Raw genomic sequence first — 15,625 nt, forward strand, 5'->3', positions numbered from 1 at the left:
CATGTCTCCAGTATTGATCCGTATTTTTGAAGAAAACTCCCGATTTTCTCAGAAGTATACTTTTTGCAACTGGGCAACAAGAAGCTACAGAAAGGAAGGTTGTAAACAGAAGTATAGAAGTAGTTAAACTTTCCATCTCAGGGTATCATCTATCCCGTCACCACCATGACAATTTCAATCTCCTAATATTGAGTGATCTTTACATCTAAGAATACGATATACGAAATATTTAAGAATATGAAGCAGGTAACAGTAGAGTGAGGGTGCTTCATTTTCTTTTTTTCTTTCTTTTTAAGAATTCTCTTCCAGCTTAACTGTAAGCAATTTCATGCAATGAAAAGCAATTTTATCTCTAACATGCACTGATCCATGTACCAAAAAGGTGGTCAAATAAATGGTTCCAACATCACAGTAAATGAAGCTAAAAGAACAGGTAAATGGATGGGGTTGAAAGACTTAGAAAGTCTGCCCTGAGCTTAGCTATTTATTTATATGCTCACAGTGTGAAATTAATGAAGAAACGTTTGATGGCCAATTTTCCTATTACTCTGAAATACTGTAATGTAGGTAAGTATATAAAAGTGTTTTAAAACACTCTTACTGGAATCCATACCTTGTCTTTTCAGGAAATAAATTCAAATTTATTTGTTTCATTAATGAGAAACCCCTAATTCCATTTAAAACTGTGCAAAGCACACTCCAATGATAAGGTGTATACGGCAGTTTTGCTCCACAGAAGTTTAATTCCACCTGTTAAATGGAACAATACTTAAAATGCGATTGTTCCAACATTTCTTGGCAAACAGTTTTCCTAAGCATTGGCCCAATTTCTTCATCACTGCATTTAAGTAAGTTCCCAACTTTATTAAGACTTCCGGCTCTTTGTTGCCAAGAAGAAAACCCACTGAAACGGCAAACAATGAGAGTTGGGTTTTAAAATAAATTTGGGTTTGCTTATTAGGCTATTTAAAATTTGGTTTGGAACAAATCAAACATTATTCAAGCTTCGAGACAGATGAATTGTGTCACAGTATCCCTTTTTATGAGTTTTCAATTGAATTATTGCCTTTGGATTGAAAAAAATTATTTTCATAATCATTGCATTAATTATTCCTTTTATTTTGATGAGTATTTAAGAAGTAAAAAAGTGAAATTCAGCCTGATTACTTCCGTTTTTTTTTCTAAAAAACTTTTTGGAGATACTAAATGTAGGGTAAATTGTTATCCGTGAGGAAGTAATTTTTATTGCCAATCTGGTTTCATATGCCAGAAGACTGTACATTATCTACCAATGAACTGTGAAATACTTCCTAAGGAAAACGAACAGTGCATTCCTTTGTGATAGTTTGGTGTGCCTCATTGTAAGTGGATACAAAGTACCAAGCACTTAAAATTTCACTCTGTAGGGATAATTAGTGTCATATAAAAATTAAAGATGAGAGGATAAGGTGCAGGATGTTCTGTTCAAAATTGTCACTAAACTTATTGTAAAACTCGGCAAATGTTGTGTAAGGTCCAAGGGTCACATACCTGTAAGATGTTTTGAGAAGTCATCCAGTGTTTAAGCCTTAAAAGAAATGACTTATTTTCATTCTCTGCACGTTAGCTATATGAATCTCTTCTCTATTTTAAAAAATTAAATAAACCAAAAAGAAAACATAGTATCATACTTTGACCATCCATTCTATCCTTAGTCTTTGAAACCTCCACCTTACTGATGTTTAACCCAAATCTCTCAGGTAGCATATTTTGCCCATTTCTTCTCATGCTGAAGAATTGTCAGTCACCACCATCAATTAGCTAACATAAAGCTATTATGAAACCACTTTTTAAATAACCTTGTTTCCAAACTAAATAATCCCAATTCTTTTAACCTATTCTCAAAGGTCCCATTTTACACTCTCTAATCATCTCTGTGGCTCTTCTCTGGATTCCCTGCAAGTTCCCAATGTCCCTAAGAGGCTTTGGAACTCAAAACTCAGTAATAATTTGTCTCTCTTTCATCTGTTGTCAAGCAGTGGGAGCTGCGGGTTTGGCTTCTCCTATGACCTAGATTGTAGACAACTTAAGGGTAAACCCTGTTTCTTTGCTTAAGAAGCATTTTTGCTGATAGTAATTTCCTACAGAATTAGGTATAATGAAGCTAACACGTTTATTTTTTGTTTTGTCTTATTTTGTTTACTGTAGTACTCTCATTATCATTATGAAAAGGAGAATCATATCATGGATCTTATATAAACTTATTTAGGTAGTCTGAGCCCTTTGCTTATTTTGATCTGCCATATAAAAAGTCAAAGACTATCCAGTCTGTTTATAAGATTCCAGACACAAGTTCTTTATAACAATTGTCAATTATGACCTTAAGTTTTATATTTGTCTTTGAATTTATTAAAAAGGAAAGAGGTATTTGGAGTAAATATTTGGTAACTTCTTCTTAAAATGGAAAATGCATGATCTTGTCAAGATCTACATGATCTTGTCAAAGCTCTAATAAAGATATTTAAATGGGAAAAATCCAAAACATTGATTTCTCCTTGAATTATGTACACTTGTATTAAAACTGGCTAGTTGTAACACATGGCAAAAACCAGCACACAACCAGAAGTAGCATTTAATAATTTTTGAAAAAAGACTAAGAAAGAAATAGATGGCCTATTGAGCATGGAATCTAGTCTCCAAGTGTAATAATGGTAAATCATAGAAGATAAAATGATGAACAATGAATTACAGAGTTTCATAAAGAATTTACTCCAGAAAGAACTTTGGAGGAATGGACAAAAAAATATTGGCTTGGGCTTCCCTGGTGGCGCCGTGGTTGAGAGTCCGCCTGCCGATGCAGGGGACACGAGTTCGTGCCCCAGTCCGGGAAGATCCCGCATGCTGCGGAGCGGCTGGGCCCATGAGCCATGGCCGCTAAGCCTGCACGTCCAGAGCCTGTGCTCCTCAACGGGAGAGGCCACAACAGTGAGAGGCCCGCGTACCGCAAAAAAAAAAAAAAAAAAAATTGGCTTGTGTTAAAGACATGAAAAGAACAATAATAGCAATACTTTATGCAACATAAATTGTTTATTAAAAGTACTTTCAAAACATATTCATGGAAAACAGCGCTTCATTGTTTATCGAGTATATTTATAGATTCTGAATTACATCAAGGCTATACAATTTATTCATTAAACATTTATGTATTGAGTACCTATGGTATGGCAGGAACTGTACTAGATTTTGGAGATATAGCAATAAACAAACAAAACAGACAAAATCTCTGACATCATGAAGGTTAAGTTCTACTTATGGAATAATTTAATAAAGGAGAAAAAATAGAATTCATTAGTAGGTTGTATATATCAAGAAGAAAGGAAAAGATAAAGCAGGTAGAAGTTAGGAATGCCAGGGATGGGCAGGTTGTTTTTTTATATAACGTGGTTAGGAAAGGTCTCTCTGCTACAATACCATATTAGCAGAGACCTGAAGGAAGTTAAGGGAATAATTTGTTTTTGAGCTCTGGGAAAAGACAGTTTCTAGCACCAGAAACAGCAAGTACAAAAACTGTGAGGCTAGAATATAATTGGCATGTTCAAGAAACATCGAGAAATGCAGTGGGACTGGAGAAGAGTCAGTAAGAGAAAGAGAGAGAGATAGAGAGAGAGAGAGAGGATTTGAGAGCAGAGTGAGAGTGGAGTCCAGATCAGATCGTGCAGGAATTTTTAACCCCGTGATCATGATTTTGGTTTATACTCTTAGTGAGATGAAAAGCCATTTGAAGACTTTGAGTCAAGGATTGATACAATGTCTTAACTGTCAAAATAACTCCTTTGGCAACTGTATGGATTATAGAGCGGGAAAGTGTAGAAGTATTGAGGCCAGTTTCTATGACAACAGTTTAGATAAGAGGTGATGATGCTCCAGACTGTGGTGCTAACAGCAAAGGACATGAGAAATATATCCTGGATATGCTTTGACAGGGTTTTCTAACAAATTAGGCAAAGGTGCGAGAGAAAGAGCAAAATCAATGATGACTCTAGTTTGGGGCTTGACCAATGGTATGTCAGTCTCAGCCTATGGATGTAATGCTCTCAGCTAGGAACGCCTGGGCCCATATTACTCATAGTGAGTCCCCGCAGACATTTCCCCTATTGGGGCCAATATTTTTGTTATGATCACAAGAAGCACTTCTGCAAAAATTCTTCAGGGAACTTTGAGGAACAATCTTTATTATTCACAGGTTCTGGAGGGTACAGACATGCTCAAGGGTCATACGGTGATCTCATGGGCAGAGAGAGAGATTGTGAACCTGAGGCTCTGCCTTAATTAGGGTGTGAGGCTGGGAAGTCTGGGGTTTCTCAAAGTCGTTCATTATTGGCTAATTTGAAGCAGACGAGAAGGAATTAGGGTGTGGGAGAGTGGAGGCAGGGTCGCTTGAGCAGTCAGTTATTTAGGACACCCAGCGTTTTCTGAAAGGAGAACCTCATGGGTGGAGGCAGCCTAGTTCCTTATCTGGTTGTTTTATTAGCAGCTGTGTCATACAGATGGCAATATGTTTATTCAAGATGGACATCTTTTGGAATGGGGGCCTTGATAATCAAAAACTTAATATCAGGCTCTTATACTGGGATCAACTTAAAGGACAAAGATTCGATTGACTGTCATAGGCAGACTGGGTGAAGATCGGTCCTTCCTTGTTGAAAGTCAGCTGTAGCTATTTGTATTAATTTGTTCCGTTCCATTGATCCACCTGTCTACCCCTCTGCTAGTACCACAGTTTTGGTTACTGTAGCCATAAATGTCTTAACATTGTGTTTTGTGATTTCTCCAACATTATTCTCCTTTTCCAAAATTGCTTTAGCTACCCTATTTCCTTTGCCTTTCCATCTTCATTTTAGAATCAGTTTATGTATATCTTCAAAAAATCCTGTTGGGATTGTGTTAACAATTGCATTAAACCTATAGATCCACTTGAGACGTATTATCATCTGTATCACGTTGAGTCTTTCAACCCCTGACTATATTACTTCTCTCAATTTATCTAGGTCTTTGATTGTCTTCATCATTGTTGTATAGTTTTTACTACACAGATCCTATACATATTTTATTAGATTTATACAAGTATTTCACTTTCTTGAAAGCTATTCTGAATAATATTTTAATATCAGTTTATAACTGTGCATTGCTAGAATATGGAAATAGGATTGTCATCTTCAAATAGTGACAGAAAACTTTTTCTTTCTGATCAACATACATTTTATTTTATTTTATTGCCTTATTGTATTGGCTAGGATTCCAGTTTTATGATCACTATGAGTGGGGGGAATAGACATCCTTAACTTGTTCCCTATCTAAGGAAGAAAGCATTCATTCTTCAACCATTAAGTGTGATGTTAGCTGTAGGGTTTTTGTAGATGCTTTTTATTGGGTTGAAGATGTTTTCTTCCATTCCAAATTTACTGAGAGATTGTATAATGAATGGGTGTTAAGTTCTGTAAAATGCTCTTTCTGCATCAATTGATATGATCAAGTGCTTTTGCTTCTTTTGAATCTTAATTTGTAGGTTACTTTGTATGATTTTTAAAATACTGATACATCCTTGCTTTTTTTTTTTTTTATTTTGCGGTACGCGGGCCTCTCACCGCTGTAGCCTCTCCCGTTGCGGAGCACAGGCCCCGGACGCGCAGGCTCAGCGGCCAATGGCTCACGGGCTCAGCCGCTCCGCGGCACGTGGGATCCCCCCGGACCGGGGCACAAACCCATGTCCCCTGCCCCGGCAGGCGGACTCTCAACCACCGCGCCACCAGGGAAGCCCCATCCTTGCATTCTTGAAGTAAGTTCCACTTGATATTAGTGTATTATTCTTTTTACATATTATTAAATTCAATTTGCTAATATTTTGTTAATAATTTCTCTGTCTATACTAATGTGAGGTATTGTTCTGTAGTTTTCCTACGTCTACTGTCTTTGTCTGGTTTTGATATCAGAGTAATGCGGATCTTCTACCATGAACTGGGTGCTGACCCCTTCTCTTCTGTCTTCTGGAAGAGATTGTATACAATCAGTGTTATTCTTTCTTTAAATGTTTGGCATGAAAATCACTTTAATAACCTTGTCCTTGATTTGCTTTGCCTGTACACCTCCTCAATTCAGTCTGCCAGAGTGATCTTGTACATTCAACATTAGTAGAAAAAAAAATTTGGCATGACTATGTTTTTAAAAACCATCCGGGCAGAATGAACTGAGGAAGTGTACAAGCAAAGCAGAATTAGGGACGAGGATATTGAAGTTATTTTCCTGAGAGATAAAACTGTCCTGGACAAGTCTCTAATAATAGGAATGGGAATAGATAACTGTGTGTATATATAAAGCCTAGGACACATTCTGGTACATAAGTCAATCGATGTTAGTTTCTTCTACATTTCCCCTTAGCTTAACTTTCCTGGAAGAAATATAAAGAAACCAGACTAACCCTCTAGGTTACAGATTAGCAAACTAGCCTGTGGGCTGCTTGCCTGCTTTTGTAAATAAAATTTTATTTACTCTTATTTTATGTGTATTGCCTATGGCTGCTTTTTTGTTACAGTAGTGAAGTTGAGTTAGCACAGATACCACATGGCCCATGAACCTAAAATATTTATTATCTAGCTCTTTATGAAAAGAAGTATCATCCCTGCTACAGATCTAAGTCTAAGGATGTGAATGACATGATTTTGGTAACTTATTTGCAGTGGGTTTTAGCAGAAAATTTCCTCCAAAATAAAAGCCAACATCCTAATGATTTCTCACAATGGCATACTCCAACACACTATCTCACTCCCACCCTTTGACTTCATTGCTTATTACTCTAGCATCATTCACTCTATGTCAGCTTCCTTGTCCTTCTTCAAACATCCAGACACATTTCCTTTTTTGGGACCTTCCTCTGGAGATTCCCTCTGGCTCGCATCTTTTTCCCTCAAATGTTCCCATGACTCGTCCCTCATTTCCCTCAATTCTCTGCTCAAATCACCTTCTTCATTTCTTCTTGAGTTTCATCCTGACCACCCTATTTTCATTAGATTGAGGAAACTCTGGCTTAATCCCTAACACTTTGAGAATCCCCAAATCTCCCGAACATTTAAGTTTTCATAAACCTATCAACAAATTACAATAAAAATGCTATGTACCTGGATGCCTAGATTTTTTTATCTTCCAGTATAAATCTAGTCATTTCAAATTGTTTAAACTTCCCCCTTTGCTGCACAGAACATAAATTCTGCAAGTAGTATGAAACTGTTCAAATATGAATTGATACTAGTGAGAGAACAATTAAGATATGGTCTTGAATTTTCCCTAGCCATATTTTCTAAAACTCTTCTATTGGTAGTTCTAAAATATGAATTGAACTTGTAGTGAAGGAAAAACTAGGATAAAAAGGCCAAAGGGATCCGTGATGTACCAAAGGACTTTTATGTACCAAAGGACTATTCTGTCATATGACACCTGACACACAGCTGACTCACTAAAACAGTTAGCTTTCTTCCTCAAAAATCACCACATTAGGAAAAATCATTCCCACCCCTACATCATCCCTGAACTCTACACATGTATTATCTCCTTTAGTTAAATGTCAGTCTTATTCTGCAAAGCGTAGCAATGCCATGATGTTTCTATCTGAGAATCCCAGTTGAGGAATAACAAGAAGGGAGAATAGAAGATTTGAACAAAAATAAATCATAATTTCATTACCTCAGTTTGGACTTGTTAATATTTCTTGATTTCACCAAACCACTTATTACAATGTTGGCCTCAAACAATGATACAGTGAAATGTTTTTCAGAAGACATCACTTTTTCTACAACCTAGTCTATTTTGTTTCAATGGTGATTTAAAATAGGGTAACCATGTCCTGATGGGAAGAGAGACAGTCATGGGGTTTGATATCGTTGAAGCAAGTCAGTCTGTAGCTGGGTTTTCTCTCTCCTTTGCTTGAAAACAAGAGGAAGACAAAGTCGGAGAAGGGCTGGAAGGATATTATCTAAGGCAGATCACACAGCAGAGGAAAATGTGCAGCAGGAAGTCAAGTATGCTTTTTGCAGAACTGCACGGATAGGTAAAATAATATAATAACATCTCACATTGATAACTACACTGCGGTTTACAAACATTTCATTACCCCTCTTGTTCTGGTAGCTCCCCAAGTTATGAAGTTTACAAACATCTTCCAATGTTTCTTCTCTAAAAACCCTTCCACCTGGTCTCTTTCAGAGTGATATCATGTCTCCCTTTCTAATATTTTTCATGTTTTCCTCTTCCTTTCCTTTCCTACTTCTATTTACCACACTCCAGAGCTTCATCAATTCAAATGCGGATTTTGGCAACAGCTAGTTAGCTGGTTTCCTTGATCCCAGTCTCCTTTTCACCCCAACTGTAATAGCTCTTTTCCATTTCCATTAGATTTAAATTAAATTAGATAACTTACATGAAGTGTTTAGCACTGTGCCTGAACTTAATGTTATTTTTTATCATTCAGTTTAGCACACAAATAGACAGCTATAATAGGATCAGTCACTGCTTTGCCTATATGTATACATATATTGTATTCATATGTTTATATCTATATAGACACATAACTACATATATCCATACACATATACACATAACTACATATATATACACATACATACATACATATATATGCATATACGTATATAAAGAGAGAGAGAGAGAGAGGCTCTTAAACAGAAATCCATTGCTTAGCTTCAAGGGCTTTGCATCCTCTGAAATTTATGCATCCATCCACGTATATATTTTCACTTTTATGCATGAGTGGCCCCCAAACCTAACCCCAACCACAGCTGCAGTTGCCAACCCTACCCAGAACTTCTAGCTCCAACTCTAGCCTCAGTTCCCACACTGCATCTCAGCCCAAAATATGAATTTCAAATCCCAAGTGGCTTCCTGCTTTAAGTCAATAGCGTTCTGTCCAGCAATAAAGGGTCTGTGTGATCAGCCTTGCCTCCCTAGCCAACCTGATTTATGTGATGACACACCTCCCCACACCAAGGATGCTGGTTCCCTTCTAATTCGGCGCACAATCTCTCCCTCCCTCCATTTCTTTGCTCACACTCTTCCTCTAACCCTGGGTAGAACCATCTTTCTGCTCCCCTCTCTTCAAACCCAATCTATTCTGTAAGACTGACCTCAAAGTGCTTCCCTCTCATAGGAACTTCGCTTACTTTAGTCCATACTGATCTTTTTCTGGTGAAAATTCACCACCCATGTTAGGAGTATAATATTATTTATACACTGGTGAGAGGGCCTGGTACGCCTTCTAAATAACTAGAGCTGGACTAAATAATTGGGACTGATGTGTGAGAAAGTAAGTAAATATAGAAGGATAAAATGAGGAGCTAGAGTGACCATTTGCTTAAAGCCTTAACGAACCCACGACTGACTTCACTGGTACTTAGTCTAGGCCAAAGAGAAATATTATTCTGTCACCCACTGTGCATATAAAATTCTACATGGAATCAAATAACTGAGAAGAATAGGAAGTTTTCTCTGTGCCGAGAATGGAACATTTTACTTACATCATATCATTTAAACCTAATGGTGACCCCATAGTATATTATTATATTATTTTTATACCAATTTAGGAGGTGAGAAAACCAAGTCTTAAAGAGAAACCTAAGCAATGGCATACATTTCGTATGCAGTGGGGCTGGGACTAAAACTCTAGATTTTCTCACTTTAAAATCTGTGCTTCTAATAGTGGATCTTATCCACATACCTTTCCAGGATGCACAAATGATTGCGACACTGCTTTCCATTCATACATTGGTTTTACTATAAATTTAATCTCTGATCTTTTTAATTGGTCTGGAAACATCTCGATGTAGAGGTGTTTACTCAAAACAGAGATGTCCTGAGATGCTTGCTTAGCACCATCCTGATTCCCATGGGCTTTGGTGATAAGTTCTTGCCAGTTGTCCTCTCACAGAAGGCCCTTTGCCACCTTTTATTATCCTGAAGTCTATTGCCTATTCAATAGGGACACTTCCTCCGGAATGTTTTGACTTTGTAGTATTTTGTTAAAATGAAGGATTTCTGTTATTTTGACTGATTTCTGATCTACTGCTCCCGGATGCAGGGAAAGATAGAAAGGAGTAAAGATTTCAAGGAAAGCCCAGATCAATCTAAAAATGTTCAGTATTCATGGAAAGTAATAATGGCCACAAAATCCTTCGTTTTCACAAGAATAATATGTGAAAACTTCAAATCAAAATTGAAGGAAATAGAGGAGACTAGAACAGGGAAAGATTATTAAAAGGAAGAATGAGAGAACTTTTTTGCTTTTGTTTTGTTTTGTTTTACATTGTGCTTATATGATGGCATTAAGAATTTTCCCTTTTTCAGGATCCTTCTAGGGGAGACAGGGAGAAGGAAGGATCTGCTTGGCACACAGGGTTATTTTATTACTGACATTGTTTAGTTGGTGCATGATGATAATAAAAACAGACCTATTTTTAGTAAGGTTTCCTATTGTTTTAAAATTTTCTGCAGACAATGTTACCCCCTTATTGCCTGCACTGGGGTGGCTCACTCCCCCTAATCTTCCCACCATATGCCACTGCCTGTTTAATGCTAGAAGAGGTCAGGACCTCAATATCATGTCTCAAGATTACTTGAACAAGCAGGTCTACATCTTTTGTATAATACAGGAGAATCCAAGGGACACACATATAACAAAATGGCCCAGTATAGGTAACCACTTAAAGGTACGGAATTCTGCAATATTTTACACACACACACACACACACACATATATATATAAGCATTTAGAAATATTTAGAAGTAATTTTCCATTGGAAATTTTAAAGTAAATGCCCTAGGATTCCAGTATTTTCTTATAAGTCACACTATCATTGAGTCTGCTTTACTCTGGACACTGGAATATATGGAAACAACTTTGGCAAAGGGCAGAAAGCAAGGTTAATTGCGTATTTCTCTTAGTAGAATGATTCATAGAATTTAGGGAGAGAAAATGTGAACATAGCAACACCCCCCAACCCCACGCACTGTTTCTGATCAAAATTAATGAGTTGTGATCAAGTTGGATAAATGAGTAGCTAGCTAATTAAAAAACAAAGTTTTCACTGTTCCTTCCAAGTTGGAAAATACATCTAACTCAAAGTTCACCAACTCTATCCAAGAAACTGTCAGCCAGGATTATCAGAATGGCCTCACAAAACTTAACCCATTGCCTGGGAGTCCAATGCATGACCTTGATCTCCGTGGTAAAACAACATCTATAAATAATGCATTAAGCATTGTCACATGCAGGCTGAGTAACATTCTTCATATTTGCTCGTGAATTCACGCTGCTCTTTCGGATGCTGCCTCAGTTTTCTCCGTAGTAACCTTTAAAAGGTGATTACATGCTTTTTTAAAAATGAGAGCATAGTGCCTATGAATTCCACAGCCTAGGGCTGTCAACTGTGAGAGGGAAAAAATAACATTCCTGTAACATCAAGTTAAATGTTTGCCAAGTCTGTTTTGATAAAAACATTTTACCTTTTTACTACCTTATATGCAAAATGAATTAGTGGAATCAGAGTAGGGCCATTTCTTGCACAATTTCTCTCAGATGGTTTCCACTTAGTAGGGTATTCTGGGGCTCTGGATTAGCTGACCAAGAATATTTTACAGAAACTGAATTTGTCTCCCTCCAAATCCTCAGCAGATCTCCAGATTTACACAAGCACAATGAAAAGGGGTCTTTATTGTATCAGGAGCTTTTGCTTTGGTTTTGTTTTCCTTCCAATCATTCTACTCACTGTTAATGGGCGATTCACATAGGGCTCTGAGCTTGCATCTGATGGTCTCTGTCTAGAAAATCCAGGTTAATGTTGCATAAAAGCACAGCCAATCTGCTGGAAGAAGCACAGGATTTGAGAAAACATAAGCAACTGGCATGGCTGAATTTTCTTTTCTCAGAAATACACTTTTACCTTCTCACATAAGCTTTGATTTTTAGCCCAAGAAATTTCCTTTTGTAATTAAACTAAATCTGAAAAACAGTAACAAAGAAACAAACTAGAGGATCCCCACCCCCCCAGAAAACCCCCCCAATGTGTGAGTTTTCAATATCGTTTAAGATATTTTTTTCCTTATCAGCTCTAATTGTATACCAGCTTTTCTGAATGAACCCTGTACAAAATGAACAGATTTTATTTGCATGTTTTATTCCATATTATTTTGGACAAGAAAAGGTTGTGTGTGGGGGAGATGTAAAATGGAATCCCAAACTGGGGTGTGACTGCCATCTAGTGTGATGTACTGTAACCCAGAAGGGAACAGGAAGAGTATCTGTGGGACAATCCTATTGGAAATTGCAGAGGTTAGAGGAGGGACGAGACCACTGCACGGAAGAAATATCTCCCACACCAGTGGTGCAGTCACCATACAATGAATTCCTCTGCTGCAAAAGCATTAGTGTGTGGTCAAACAATACAAAGTAGTCTATTTCTTCCACCAAAATGGAAAAACTCTGGTCAATTTTAAAAGCAAGTTCTTTATGAGAAGGCACGTCCCAATTGTAAAGGTTGTTAAACAGCAGGAAAGATTTATTCAAGGGGGAAACGTCCCCATCCTTTGAAAACAGTCCAGATACTCATATGTCCACAGCTTTCTGTAAGGATGGTCACGTTTGCACACAGCTAGGCAGACAGTTTTGATGACACCTGAGTTTCCCTTCAAGCCCTCTGATTATATGAAATGAAAATGTTTGTCATTCATGCCCATAAGCAATTCATAAGGTATTTGTTGCTGACAGATGTATGACATTGGTAAAGACTTGCTGTAAAGGATTCCAAACATTAAACCTAACCGCAAAAAAACATAGGACATGGTACGTGAAACCCTGGTTAAATATTTTTATTTATTTTTGCTTCACATGGCTCCAGAATACACATAAAAAGACAGAAAGATGAGGGAACAAACATTATCCTTCTATAATGTTTTACAATTCTCCTCCCTTTTCAAACTCTTGTCCTGTTCTGACACAGATTCAATCAGGTATTAGCTAGTGCCTTTGTAGCTGATACTCAGCACCATTTCTTCTACTCATCATAGGACAATTCTTCAAGGCTTTATTTCACTAACTGTAACTCCACCCAACCCTACTAACATACACACATATCCCCTCCCACCCCGTCCTACAACGGTTTGTGACCTTCTAAGCTAAGGACTTTAGTGCCCTGGTTATATTAGAAATTTAAGACTCTAAAAGCTCAAAAGGCAGAAACCTGTGGGGTACGAGAGCTAATTTGGAGAACAGTAAGCGTAAAATCTAAGCTCGGAGGAATTACCTATGTCAAAGTAACCTAGAACTGCAGGGTATTTTTGCTGTTTAAAAAATGTGACCTGGGGGCTTCCCTGGTGGCGCAGTGGTTGAGAGTCCGCCTGCCCATGCAGGGGACACGGGTTCGTGCCCCGGTCCAGGAGGATCCCACATGCCGCGGAGCAGCTGGGCCCGTGAGCCATGGCCGCTGAGCCTGCGCGTCCGGAGCCTGTGCTCTGCAACGGGAGAGGCCACAACAGTGAGGGGCCTGCGTACCGCTACAAAACAAAACAAAAAACACTGCTATCCCACACTGGACCCAGAAATGCTGAAGGAGGAAATAACATTGCCAGCCATGTGCTTGGTAGATAAAACATATCCAGGAGGACATGCTGACATCATAGCCCAGACTGGCAGAATCTCCAACTGCTTAGGCCATCTTTTCAATAGAAATATGTAGAGGGGATTGCCCATGTAACCATTCTCAAGTTTTTGTAGCCACCTGTGTTTAAGAGGGGGATTCAGGGAAATTTCCTGTTGGTGTTCTCTGCCTGTGAAACAGGAAAGCAACAGAGGGAGGCGGAGTTCCCTAGTGAAAGGGGACACAGAGATACTGCAGAGTGAGTTCAATGTACATCTGATAGCATGCGCGTAAAAATCAGGGAACAGATTTAACTGCCCTGCATATTACTTATAGGAGTGGCATAGAAGTTAAGCTCCTTTTCATCCGGAGCAAGTAGAGAGAGGCACAAATAAACGGTGTGTCTTGGATCATAACCTAATGATCTGCCCCTTGCTTAGATTAAACATAATATATAGTTGATTATAAAGGTAAATCTGTTAATTCATCATTAAACATAGATCAGAAATAAATAACATCATAATCCTAGTTACCACAGGGTTAAAATCTACCTGTTCCATCAGAGACCCTCAAGTTGAAAACTGAGCTCCCCTGAAAAAAACCTACCCCTTGTCTTCTAGCACCATAGCCCAGATTCCCCGTTTCCCTGCCTCATTTTTTCCTGCCGCTCTGTATTTGTCCTTTTGCATCTGACATGAATAATGCCACAACCTGGAGAATACACAGCCCTCTGGTAAGGCACTCACCCAGCTTTTCTAGGATTAATCACAGACTAAAACCCTAAATAACATACTGATATATTAACTCCATTAAAATCTAATTCAGTGGCAATAACTTTTAGAAAACCAACAAAGGGCTTATGAAGAACAAAGTGAGAAGAGACTAAAAAAAATAAATCAATGCTCTGACTGGAAGTAAATCAGAATTAGAGACAAGAGTATGAAATAAAATAAACCAGGCTAGAGTCCCAACCTTTGCTACAAAACTCATATATTCTTGCGAGGTCTACCTTTGAATCTATACATATATACTTAAGTAAATAATACTTGGGAGCTCTTAGCTGATGAGAGGCTTTCAAGTGTTAGGATGCCCAATTCAATATTTAGGAACTGCAATAACACCAAAGAGATTCCATTTGTGCTTTCAAAGACCCTACGTAAGAGTTTCATTGTGAATATTCACTAAGTCATTCCTTTGAACTCTTCTACATGGGCAGCACTCTTCTAGATTGGGGCATGAAGGAATTGAAGAAAACAGACCATCTCCCAGCTCTCACAAAAGTTGTAGGGATACAGAATACATGGAATAGCATTGGAAAAAAACGAGGCGGCAGAGACCAAGGCATTCCTTTGAGAAGGTACAAAGGGAAGATGATGTTAAGACAGAGGGAGAAGACAGCCATCTACAAGCCAAGGAAAGAGGCTTGGACCAGATTTTTCCCTCGCAGCCCTCAGAAGGAACCAACACTGCTGCTATCCTGATCTCAAACTTCTAGCCTCCAGAACTGTGAGACAATAAAGTTGTGTTGTTTAAGCCACTCATTTTGTAGCACTTTGTTGCAGCAGCCCTAGATTGAATCTGGTATCTGATGCATAAAATACAGTCCAAGACTACCCCAGTCACCCGGAGAAAGACATTCCAGGAGGCTGGGACAAGATGAGCAAGGGGCACTAGGCAGGGACTCACCGAGGACTTGTGAGGGCTGACTCAAGACGGCCAGAAATACTAACCACATCATTCCTATATCCCCAAAGTTCCACATTCCACTGGCTGCTATCCTGATTTTACACGAGACAGAAAACCTTCAATCCCAAATTGTTTCCCACTGGAAATCACCCCCCTACACACACACGCACGCGCGCACACACACACACACACACACATACAGATTTGGTATTTAAAAGAGTTTGGGACATGGACAAAAACAAAAATGAAAAAGGAAATGGGTGAGATAA

Source organism: Delphinapterus leucas, chromosome 10 (genome assembly GCF_059928025.1).
Source record: "Delphinapterus leucas isolate spDelLeu-1000000601 "Yukka" chromosome 10, BTC_Dleu_Yukka2, whole genome shotgun sequence".
Taxonomy (NCBI): domain Eukaryota; kingdom Metazoa; phylum Chordata; class Mammalia; order Artiodactyla; family Monodontidae; genus Delphinapterus; species Delphinapterus leucas.